Below are 12,875 nucleotides of genomic sequence, written 5' to 3'. Positions count from 1 at the left end.
ACACTAATAAGAAGTCCCACATACAATATAATGTGATCTTTTCCAGACTGTGGGACCCTCAGAATCTCCCCACCTGCCCCACAAATATTCCTATTCACCAGGGTTATTCAATAAACCAGGTAATTAGAAATGTCAGGTGAAAAAAAAATCCAAACCAGCTATTCTTTGAGGTTAGTTTTAAATTCCGAGCTTAGTGAATGACTCTGGGTTAATGACTAAAATGCGAATTGTCGTGAATTCAAAATTAAGGCCAATATAGCCAAACTAAAAACATATGTGACTGATTATTTTATTTTTTTCATTGAGCTATTATGGACCAAAAAAAAAATAAAATGAAATGATAAATTGAGCATTAATTTCTGAGAGTTTACACATCAGTGAATAATGTTTGTGAATCTGCCCATTCTCGCAGGATTATTCATTGAACAGAAATTGTAAGGAATCCAGCAGGATATTGGAAATTTTAGACTGAAATTGCTGAGCTGGAACCATAACTTACCTGAAATATTTTTCGTAAAGGAACACATTTTATTGAAGTTGTTATAGTGCCTACCATGGTGAATCCCCTAAATTCATCCCCAAAATGAAGCCTGGCGGCTTCAAGCCATACCTCCAAGCCCTCCAGATGAGAGAGCAGAGAGTTGGGACTTTCCAGCTCTGATAACCAGACATACCATGACGTCACATGTGCAGTGCCATCACAGCTTGCCATAAAGAATTATTACATTCAGTGATTCTCTATGAGAAGAGTGCTACGCATGTGTCTATGGTCCCTAAAAGCTCCTCTATGGAGGCAAGCCTGAGGGACACAGGCAATAAGCTAGGGAGGGGCATTCTTATTCCTAACATTATAGTGTCTATTTAAAATGTTGATTGTAGTAATGGAACCAATCACTCTGAGAGTTGTCCCATTTACCCGGAGACATTGTCAGGGATATTTGCTAAAGTGAGAATTTAAAACAAATTTCAAATTTGAGACCAGAGTAACCACACTGAAAGCATAGCTAACTTAGGAGAATTTCTCCAGTCCAGAAAATCTGATCCTCAATTTAAAGTTCGCTCTGCATTCTTACTTGAGTGAATAACTGTGTGAGATCATGAAAATGTACTGATTCACTTACAGGGTTATTAACCAACATGAGAATTCGATTGAATTAAAAAAATCTAAGGTAAAAAACCCCAACATTTTAAATGTCTTTAATTTTGTTGTGCTTCCAGTGCAGCTATGTTGGCCTTAAATTTGAAATTCATTTTGAATTCTCACTTTAGATAACTGAATAAGAAGGTTCACCCTACATATGACCAATTTACCACATTACTGTGTTGATCTAAATATTTACTGCCCAAAATACAAACTTGTAATGTTAGAAAAAGACCTTCATGGCTATTCATTAAACAAGAAATTGTTGGAAATTAATTCATCAAGACATTGCAAATTTTAGGCCACGTCAGATGCATTGGAAAATACGGTTTCTAAATGTTATCTATAGTTTGAAATTGTCTGGCCAATTCCCAGCAATTCCTGGTTTAAATACACAAAAACAAGTCCTGCACTCAAACTCCCACTACTCTTGAGCGGCAGCAATAACCATAGTACACATCAGCCCCAATACATACAGTGAAATCCAAAGGAAGAAAGTTACCTGCACTCTATCCCAAATCCCTATGTATATTTAAACAAATAGATGTTATTTAGTTAATCCAATGTCCATTAGAGGGGATGTCCACCTGCCAGGTCAAGGCAAACCTCTTAGGTGGGTCTTGCACTAACCATTCACCTTGCTTCCTTGAGCTTCTGGAAAATATATCTCTAATAAAACATGCTTATTAACCCTTAATAGGGTTCTAAACCCCTACATGCTTATTAACCCAGGTAATTCCTGGTTTAGTCTATAATCCTGAAAAGCACGTGAGAATATTAAGGCTCGTAAGTTCTAAGGCAGTTAGAAGAAGGCTTAAAGAACCTGAGGAGTCAAAATATGGTTTCTTAGTAATATATGTACACAAATACATATATTTTTACATTTAGAAACATAGGGAAAAGTGTTTATCCATAATATTGCATTTCTGCCCTCTGTAGGATGGAGAAAGTACTTTAAAATAGTTTGGAGCCCCTAACAAATTGGAAATATCCTTCAGATCTTCTGTTTCCCTTTGTGCATGATGGCTACCCATCTATTTCTATTGAATTAACAAGCCTCTCTTCAAATGTAAATCCAGGCGTAGTAAATATTTACCAGATGCAGCCTAATCGACCAATGTCCACATATCCTCGTCATCTTCTGCTGATGAAAAAAGGCATTCATTAAGCCAGACAAAGTAAAAAAATAAAAATCTTTGCAAAATAAAATCAGATCACACTGAAGAAAAAGTAATCCTCCAACTCCATAAAAAAAAAACCGATTGTCCCTGATTCTGTTAATGTGATTTGCTAATGTGTTTATAGTTTAATTTATGGAAATAGGAATAATCAAAGCATTTTTTTTAAGAGATTAATCTGATTCCAGGTAATAATGGCTACAGAAAAGTTATTATTATATATATATAGAAGTTCACATTTGAGCAGAGTTTAAACTCGGGGAAATGTACTTATGTTTACAAATGCATCACTTATTCAGGTTAACTGATTGGATCCTAAGGGCATAGAACATGTGAATTAAAATGCACTGTTCCGTGGTTTAAACAAATATAAATGTTCAAATAAGCAAATAATATAAAAAGCAACATGTCATAGGATGAGCTTTAACAGCTCTACCATGAATACATGTCAAGGGCATGCAAGTATTTTTTTATTTTTTTGCAGTAAGTTCACTATAAGTGACACTGTATATGTAGTCATCAATAATTAATTAAAATCTAATTATTGGTGCTAAACTCTCAAAAGACAGGGAGAAAAAATGTTCAATACTGAGAAAATCATGTTTGGAGGTGACCGGAAAAGCACAAAGAACAGAGAGGACGTTAGACAGAGAAGTAAGGCTAAGATGTGGTTTTCTAAGTTGGGCATAAAATATTCAAAACAAGGGAAAGACACTCCAGGTATTAGTATGAATGGAGAGATGAAAAAGGTACTATGTAAAGTGCGAGGGGTTTGGATGTGGGGACATGTGAGGGCACAAGAGGACAAACAAAGTCCAGGATAGTTGTAACAAGTTGAAAGTAAAGAGTTGAATGTTTAAAATAGATGATTTTGGTGAGGAGGTTTTGTTAAAGGTAAGGTAGCATTGTTTTGGTTCGTAAGGAAGGTGGGCTGCAGGAGAGGTTGGGGTTCCTTTAGTTATGCTTAATTGTTCAGGAACGTCTTTGGTGGTAACATTATAATTTGGTCTGCATTGGTTGGCAGTTGCTTTTGGAAACGGTGGCGTTATAAATACAGTGCAGTGTTTTTCCGCGCATGCACAATGGCCTCTCAATGTTTTCTGTGGGAAAGCATTGGCTTGCCTGAGATTATCAAGATTAATTATCTAAGCCATAAAGAAGGATCCAGACACGGCAAGCCCACGCATAGAGTGAGAAAAAGGCGAGTAAAAACACCTTTCCCATGAAATCACTTAAACAAACACACTCACTGAGAGACACACATTCACTGATTTTACACACCTTGAAACATACTCACTGACAAGACAGACACAAACAGTGACACACACACACACTCTCTCTCAAACAGTCACAAGTTCTTCTTACTCTGCGAAGCTGTTCAGTAATGCCGGGGCCAGAGTGACATCATATTCCGGCTACCGGCATCACTGCAGGGCGTGCAAGGGAGCAAACCAAGAAGATTACAGCTCCTTCGCCACCTGCTTCTATTCTTACTCAGCTGGCTGTCCGGCCACCTCCCTTCACTCTCAACCACTGGGGTGGTTGATTCTGCAGCCCTGAATGGGCTGACAAACACCCAGGCACCAGGACAAAATTCCTAGTTGCCATTGCCACCCGGGATTTGACAAGCCCTGTCTGTTAGCCATAATGCTGGAAAAGCATCAGGGGAGATGTAGTCCATAACAAATGGAGTGCCGAAGACTGCATACTCCTGGGGTAGGGAAATTCATGACGGGAACAAGAGAGGTCGAAGATCAAAGGGCGCTATTGTAGGTGACGTTTATGATGCAGAATCAGGAGCACATGGAGTAATAAAGCACGTGGTGATCAAAAACACATTTAGAGAAGATCATGTCAAGATTATTAACTACTTGAGTCAGTGTATTAAATGAGACCAACGAAAAAAGTATAATATAGGAATATGGGGACCTCTGAGACGATAAGAATGTCAATAGGAGATGCTGAAATAAATAGAGATGATGAAAGAATTATAAAAGTAGAAACAGTAGTGTGGTCCAGGCACTAAAGGTAAATTAAGGAGCAGTTTTATTAGAAACATAACAGGAACAGCAACGTTTCAACCTGCAATTAGGTCTTTGTCAAGCTTGACTGCCTGGACCACACTGCTTTTTCTGCTTTATGTATACTGGTTGCAAGCCCCAGGTCTGCCTTGCACCAAGGATTATCACTTTAGAGGTGTGCGGACTCTCTCATTTTTGAGAATTTGAAAGAATGCACTAAAACACAAGTATGAAAGCCAACATGTTCAAAGAAAAAAACAAGATGATAGTGGATGATTAATGGGATTCAAGAGGCAGATAACCAACCATGAAAGAGAAAGAAGGGGTATAATCCAAGGCATCCGAGATCATAGAAGGGATTCCCTTCTCTGGTGCATATGTCTACGTTCAGGTAAATTTCCCCGAACATAGACAAGCGCACCAGAGCAGGGAATCAATCTACCGTATATACTCGAGTATAAGCCGACCCAAATATAAGCCGAGGCCCCTAATTTTACCCCAAAAAACTGGGAAAACTTATTGACTTGGGTATAAGTCTATGGTTGGAAATGGAGCAGCGACTGGTAAATTTGTAAATAAAATTAGATCCTTAAAAAATTATATTAATTGAATATTTATTTACAGTGTGTGTATATAATGAATGCAGTGTGTGTGTGTATGAGAATGCAGTGTGTGTGCAGGATTTGTGGGGGTCCATAATATAATATATATATATAATGAATGCAGTGTGTGTGTATGAGAATGCAGTGTGTGTGTATGAGAATGCAGTGTGTGTGTATGAGAATGCAGTGTGTGTATGAGTGCAGTGTGTATATGAATGCAGTGTGTGTGTATGAGAATGCTGTGTGTATGAGTGCAGTGTGTGTGTATGAGTTCAGTGTGTGTGTATGAGTTCAGTGTGTGTGTATGAATGCTGTGTGTGTGTGTATGAGTGCAGTGTGTGTGTGTGTATGAGTGCAGTGTGTGTGTGTGTATGAGTGCAGTGTGTGTGTGTGTATGAATGCAGTGTGTGTGTATGAATGCAGTGTGTGTGTATGAATGCAGTGTGTGTGTGTATGAGTGCAGTGTGTGTGTGTGTATGAATGTTGTGTGTATGAGTGCAGTGTGTGTGTGTGTATGAATGTTGTGTGTATGAGTGCAGTGTGTGTGTGTATGAATGTTGTGTGTATGAGTGCAGTGTGTGTGTGTGTATGAATGTTGTGTGTATGAGTGCAGTGTGTGTGTATGAGAATGCTGTGTGTATGAGAATGCTGTGTGTATGAGAATGCTGTGTGTATGAGAATGCTGTGTGTGTGCATGAATGCAGTGTGTGTGCATGAATGCAGTGTGTGTGCATGAATGCAGTGTGTGTGTATGAATGCAGTGTGTGTGTATGAGTGCAGTGTGTGTGTATGAGAATGCTGTGTGTATGAGTGCAGTGTGTGTGTGTATGAACACAGTGTGTGTGTGTATGAGTGCAGTGTGTGTGTATGAGAATGCTGTGTGTATGAGTGCTGTGTGTGTGTATGAGAATGCTGTGTGTATGAATGCAGTGTGTGTGTATGAATGCAGTGTGTGTGCATGAATGCAGTGTGTGTGTGTGTATGAGTGTGTGTATGTGTGTGTGTAATGCAGAGTGTGATGCAGAGCCTTGGTGGGGGGTGGGCATTTTTATTTTTTAATTATTATTTTAATATTTTTTTTTGTTTCATTACATTTTTTTTATTATTATTATTTTTTTATTTTATTATTATTATTTATTTAATTATTATTTTTATTTTATTATTTTTATTATTATTAATATATATGCATTTTTTCGTCCCCCCTCCCTGCTTGCTAGCTGGCCAGGGAGGGGGGCTCTCCTTCCCTGGTGGTCCAGTGGATGGGCACTGTGTAGGAGGGGGCTGTGGGGGCTGCAGAGAGATGTTACTTACCTTCCTGCAGCTCCTGTCAGCTCTCTCCTCCGCCGGTCCGTTCAGCACCTCGGTCAGCTCCCAGTGTAAATCTCGCGAGAGCCGCGGCTCTCGCGAGATTTACACTGTGAGCTGACAGAAGAGCTGAACGGACCGGCGGAGGAGGAGAGAGCTGACAGGAGCTGCAGGAAAGGTAAGTAACATCTCTCTGCAGCCCCCACAGCCCCTGTCTGTATTATGGCAATGCAAATTGCCATAATACAGACAATTGACTCGAGTATAAGCAGAGTTGGGGTTTTTCAGCACAAAAAATGTGCTGAAAAACTCTGCTTATACTCGAGTATATACGGTAATCTACGTTCGGGGAACGTTCCCCGAACATAGACCTGCACGCATCCTCACTTACCGACCAAGGAGTATCTGTAAAGGCAGAGTCATTCTTTTCTTATTAAATCAGGTGCTGCTTTTTGTATTTAAAAGAAAATATGATCTATTTAGATTCTTTATCTTAAGATCATCCCTTTCCATTTTATGGATATTACATCCTTTTTCTGCATATCTATTTTTAATAATTGAGATTTTCTCAAATGTGGCTGATTCTTCTTTTGGATACAGTTCTCTACATGCTACATGAGGACCACTGGGAGTGGTGATATGCCTGCTTTTATTCTACTCTTGTAAGTACATTTTGTCTATTAAAGTTTTCATAGGTACATACAATATTGCACTGTTTACTGTCTTCTATCGCCATATATCCTGCAAAGAACATTGCACATCGAAGATCTCCATTTAGCGGATATACCCTGTAGCGGAGCTGCAATGCTGAGACTGACTTTATCCGCTGTAATCCTCTGGAGCTGGAAGGTACGCGCAGGTTAGTAGATATAGCCCATTCCCCCAGTAACTGGACGACACACAGTTCTGGGAGTCAACTGATTTTATTATGGCCACACACAGCTTTTATGCACAGACCCCTACATGTGGTCTCCTATACAAAAATACAAGGCTTTACCTCCCAAGATCGTCTGTGCCTGAGAGATAATTGCGTGAGAAAAAACTATAACTCAATTATCTCTCAGGTACAGAAAAACCTACAATATTTAAAACACCCCCAAAATACATTTTAATACTTCAGAACCCCACGGAAGTCACATCACCGAATAGCTTGGATCTGAGTGCACACTTTGCCAAAATATCACTTAGATCCCTTTGGTGGTTCGGGAACGCCATTCAAATTAAGTTTTGACTTGTCAGCCACGAGGTGATGCCCTAAAACAGTTCCAGAGAAAACAAGGCAATGACCGGTTATCTTTCGGGGGTAATCGCACGAACACAGACGAATGCTCCCATGTTCTGTAGTTTATGTAGTTGGCTGTTAGGATACGAATGCTCCCATGTTCTGTAGTTTATCCCTCCCGAATGCCGTTCTCATAACTGTTCGGGATGGGCAGCAGTACCAGTTTACCATGTGTTCGCGGGCTCGAGTAGCCGAAAACAGTCCAACTCTCCACTGAGAGTCCCATCATGAAGGCTGTACCGCATCCAGGTTCTGCCGAGAGAATTTACATGGCACCCCAAAATGCTGCACATACAAACTCAAAGCACCATGACCACTTCAAAACACTGAAGTGATCATGGTGCTTGGAGTAATTCTTAAATATTGCCAAACCCACCCCGATTTCCTGAACACGTCACATAAACATACTGATGGGAATGAAAAGTGCTGTCCTGCAGTATCTAGAAGTCATATGTTGCAGGTAGGAAATTAATTAGTCAAGTAGGAATCCAGTAGCATATGAATACTACATACTATATTATAGGGTGGCATTCCAGTGAATGTGGCAACCCCACCAAACATTAACCAGAGTACTGTGGGAGCATTACCTAAAGCAGATTGTTTTACACTGTGCTGTTTGTAGAATTTGGATAACAGGTCCACTTTAATGATTCTAACTACAACTTATGCTATAAATGTAAAATGATTATTAATCTTTCTTTTAGGCTTTCCCTTCACTGTACTGAGTGAGGATGATTTGTACCTCTCCCTGGCTATAAGCAGAGCACCTGCTTGCCACAAAGAATTTAATTACACCTCAAGGTTGTTTATTAGATCTGGAATACAGGTGGACAGGTTGGGTATTCAATTACACACGCCAACTGAAAGAAATATGTTCATGTGCATTACCCTGCTATCTGCTGGCAGCCACAGGCAGGGGAACGCAAGCTGTCATTACAGGGTTATTGTTGGTAATGGGAGTTTATAGCACAGATGCGATTTGTAATGCAGTATGATAGCACTCTGCTTCAGAGGAAAACACCCGTGCAGCTAACTCTATAGTTCACTCCATACTTGTAACACACCTTTAACTTGCTTAAGTGCTTTTTGTTTGAAAATTGTATCCCCTTTTTTTCGTTTTACAAAAAGTGCATATTTCAATAGAAATTGGCACTTTTTTTAGATTTAACGGTCATGGTTTCATGGAGTTAACCCCTGTATAACTACAGGAAGCGCATCTAGTGGGTGTCTGGTAGTTTCTCTAAAACTGCAATTTTTCAAAATACAGGGTTAAGGGGGCAGGGACATTGCAGTGATATGAGATGAAGTGGTCTGGGTGCATATAGTGCCCCTCTAATTTTGTTTTACTCCCCTTGGCTGTCAATAAAAAAATAATAAAAAATAAATAAAAAAAAGCTAAACTCAAGAGCGAATTTGCTCAGAGCAGCTACCTTGCAAACACTTATCATTGAGAAGTCTGTGATTGGACAGCCACAGAAAGCCTTGGTGGGGTTAGAAGGAGGGTTTTGTAAAGGCTGCAGACAAAGGATCTGCAGCTTCTGCAAGCCGTTTTTAGAATTCCCAATGAATAATGCATACTTAAAGGACCACTCTAGGCACCCAGACCACTTCAGCTTAATGAAGTGGTCTGGGTGCCAGGTCCAGCTAGGGTTAACCCTTTTTTTTTTATAAACATAGCAGTTTCAGAGAAAAAAATATAGCTCTAAAAGTCTAACTGCTTTTTTTTTTGCATTCTTTTGGATCAACATCAGAAACAGATGTGAAAAAAGCTGAACTGTTGGACGCATGTCTTTTTTCAGGATATGTTACTATGGAACACAAAGGATGTGAGGTTACAGGGCTTATAGGGGTATCAGGACCTCCATGCATTTCTGAACATTTATCACTTATATGTAGTGATGGGCAGTACATGAAAAATACTGCCCTTCAGTATGTCAGGTTTAAATGCTGAACCTCGAAGCTAGGTAAAGGAACACTCCAATCATCATACCCACTACAAGCAGTTAAACCATTTTTGAATACATGGTCTGTCGAACACAACTTCCCACCTACTCGGAGTGTGATCAGAATTCACAGTTGTCAAAGCTTTACAAATTTGCGACAAAATAGGGATCAACAAGCTATTACTCCTTATACCAATTATAATCAGTTTTGTTTAGTGAACTTGTGACTGAAAGATTGTGGTCACTGTGAAAATAAGCAATCTGAGGGGAAAAAAACACCTAAAACAATTAAACCAAACTCGTAAACATAATTACAACAGCAAAACATAACATGAAAGTATTGCTCAAATGTCTTTTTTTTTTAAAAATCATTCTCCCTACCTCCACCTTTGTATGAATCTATGTCCAATAAAAGAAATGAAGATTAATGAGTTTTTGCAAGTGACAGAGACAAATGACTGAATTCATGTTGGTTTATCAGTGAACACAGATATTTCATAAATATCTAGGTACTTTCCAGATATTAATTGACCCTTTCTGCTGGGAACCAATTTGCGTTGAACCTTAGTAGTAAAGAATATATATCCTCCTTGTAATTATACTTGGTGGGAGTGTGATAATTAATGAGGCATTGAGGCATACTTTGCTTTTTGACGCCTCTCCTAATTTTGGCCATCTGTTCATATGGCTCCTGTGCTCCTAAAATCTGTGATAGGAGAAGACAAAGTAAAATTAACCTTCTCACTGCCACCTGTGGCATTAAGTTACAATCCCCCTCAGCAAAGCAAAGTCATGGGAGAAACTCACCAGACAGAGATGTGAAAGAGGGGTGGGGGTGGTGTATTGGCGAGAAGTTGTACTTTTGAGGTCAAAATATCCATAATAGAAAAATTCTCAAACTCACCTATTTGGCCTAAACTGGTCAATTCCTCGGTTTACTCCTTCATTGCCAAGCATCTATTAATTAAAACAGAGCATACATTATGTTGGAAACAAAGTGTTCAAGTGAACATACAAAAGCTGGATAAAACAGCAATTTCACGTACAGAATGATGTCGATATACAAATATGCAATGTTTTATGGTTAAAAAGGATCATCAGAAATAAAATGGAAAGGCAAACGCAGAATAGGTGGAAATGTTATTCCTCCTAAAAAGACACGTAAAAAATGATTTGACCAATTTTTTTTATAATAATTGTAAGAGGCAAGCTAGGAAATATAAACACCCCAGCTAGCAGTACACAGTAATAACAACTCCTTTATGATATTGAAGAAGTAAGCATTAATGCATGCAGGTTACGACAGAGTGAACATTGATACTATATAGTATAACAAGTATATACTACACTTGTTTTTTTTTTTTTAACTATATAGTTTAAGATACCAAGTGCAGTTTAAAAGGAAAAGCACGGGGGGCGGAGCCTGGGACTGAACCCGACCAGACGCCATCTCCGTCGGCTCTCGCCTATAACAAGGAAAAACGGCATAAAACTTCTCACCACTCCGCTCCACGTTTACGCCACGACCGCTAACCGACCCGGGGTGCAGAGAGGAACAGGCGGATGCCCTTCTTTCAGCCCCCAAAGACCGGGAAGGTCAAGCGCCAAACCAAGGCCTACCTCCAGCCGACCCTCCGCTCCCTGGAGACGTACCTTGAAGGCTACCGGGGATACAACGAACCGGGAGACGAGGAGGTGAGTGCTGCGGTACCCGCACACACGCCCGTGACGATGAAGCGCCGCACACAGAAGGGCCAGCAACACCCACCAGCAGAACAACCCGATATTGGGGAAATGCTGCAACGCCAGACACAACCCAAGATGGCCGCGGAGGAAGCCTCCTCCGCACTAATGCGGCCTATACAGCCAGCCCAAGCCTCAGCAACGCACAGCACTGAGCTTCCAGCCCTCAAAGCTGTAGGGGAACATAACCTGGCCACCAAACAAGACCTCCAACTCTGGAAGCATGAGATCCAAGAATTGATAGCCAAAGACATAGGCAACATAAAAACAGAGGTGCGCCAAAACACTGACAAAATAAGCGCAGTGGAGGAGACAGTAGCAACGACTAGGAGTGAGGTGACCCAGCTTAAAGAAGCAGTGTCCACATTGCAAGCAGCCCACCAAGCACTAGCGCTGCAGGTCGCCAACCAAGGTGATCGCCTGCGCCGCAACCACATAAAGCTCCGCGGAGTGCCCGCGACAATCACGCAGGCCGAACTCCCTCACTTCCTCAGGAGGCTCCTGTCCACAATCTTAACGCCAACAGCAGCCCGGAAAATCACGCTAGAAAGCTCATACCGACTACCAGCTGGACCCAACTCACCGCCTACAGAAGCACGAGACATCATCATATGCTGCACCACGACACAGGACAGAAGTGCCATAATGACGGCGGTGAAAGGCAAGACGCCCCTGGCGTTCGAGAACGCACATCTACTTTTCTTTCAAGACCTGACGAGAGCGACACTGCAGTGGCGGAAAACAATGTATGACCTAACCAGCCGCCTGAGAACGGCAGGAATACAATACCGCTGGGGGGCACCCAGAGTTATAACGCTCACCCACAATGGCAACACATACAGAGTCACATCGGAGACTGAAATCCCTGCAATTTTAACTGCACTGGGACTCACAGACTTACCCAAGACTGGAGCCACGAACAACCCGTCTCAGATGGGAGACCCTGCCACGATGAGCTCGTTCACGCCCCGAACCCATGGAGGCACAACCACAGCGCCCTGACAGGGACTGCACAACGCAGCTGGGCACAGCTGGCACAGCACCTTGGGACTCAGAGATATACGGAGGGCGCTGACGTTATCCATGTTAGATGCCACCTATATCCTCGAGATGTTGTTTGTTTTTGTTGGGATTTTTCTTTACTGCCCATGTTGATACACGTTTTCATGCCGTAGAAAACATGGTAGGGTTCACCAGCCAACACGTAACACTCTCCACGTTAATCCCCCCCCCCACAAGCCCCCTTGGGTTAGGGGCACCCACTACCACGCAACAGAACACCTAGCTAACGCAAAATTTTACACAGCGCGGCGACCCTTAACCTCCACAAGAGCACACAGACGAAAGCTGCCTTCCCCATAACACACACCAAAAGTTATACGCAACCATGCAAGACCCCGGGAGGCACGAAACCGCCATGAGGCAACAAACCAATGCGAGCAACACCTAGAGCTAACAAAAGGGTAGCGCGCGCTAAAACCCGTACCAATAGTGTACCGCAACTTGTTAAAAAATTACAAAATGTGTGCTAACCAATGTGACGAGCTAAATAATCTGTCTTATATCATGTACCATGCTTAACCTCTGTCACTGCTTTTGAATTGTTGACAAGCACCTTTAAAATAAAGAATAAAAAAAAAAAAATAAAAAAAAAAAATAA

This window comes from Pelobates fuscus, chromosome 7, assembly GCF_036172605.1.
Source record: "Pelobates fuscus isolate aPelFus1 chromosome 7, aPelFus1.pri, whole genome shotgun sequence".
Lineage (NCBI taxonomy): Eukaryota > Metazoa > Chordata > Amphibia > Anura > Pelobatidae > Pelobates > Pelobates fuscus.
The sequence above is the reverse complement of the archived record's forward strand: the minus strand, read 5'-3'. Positions refer to the sequence as shown.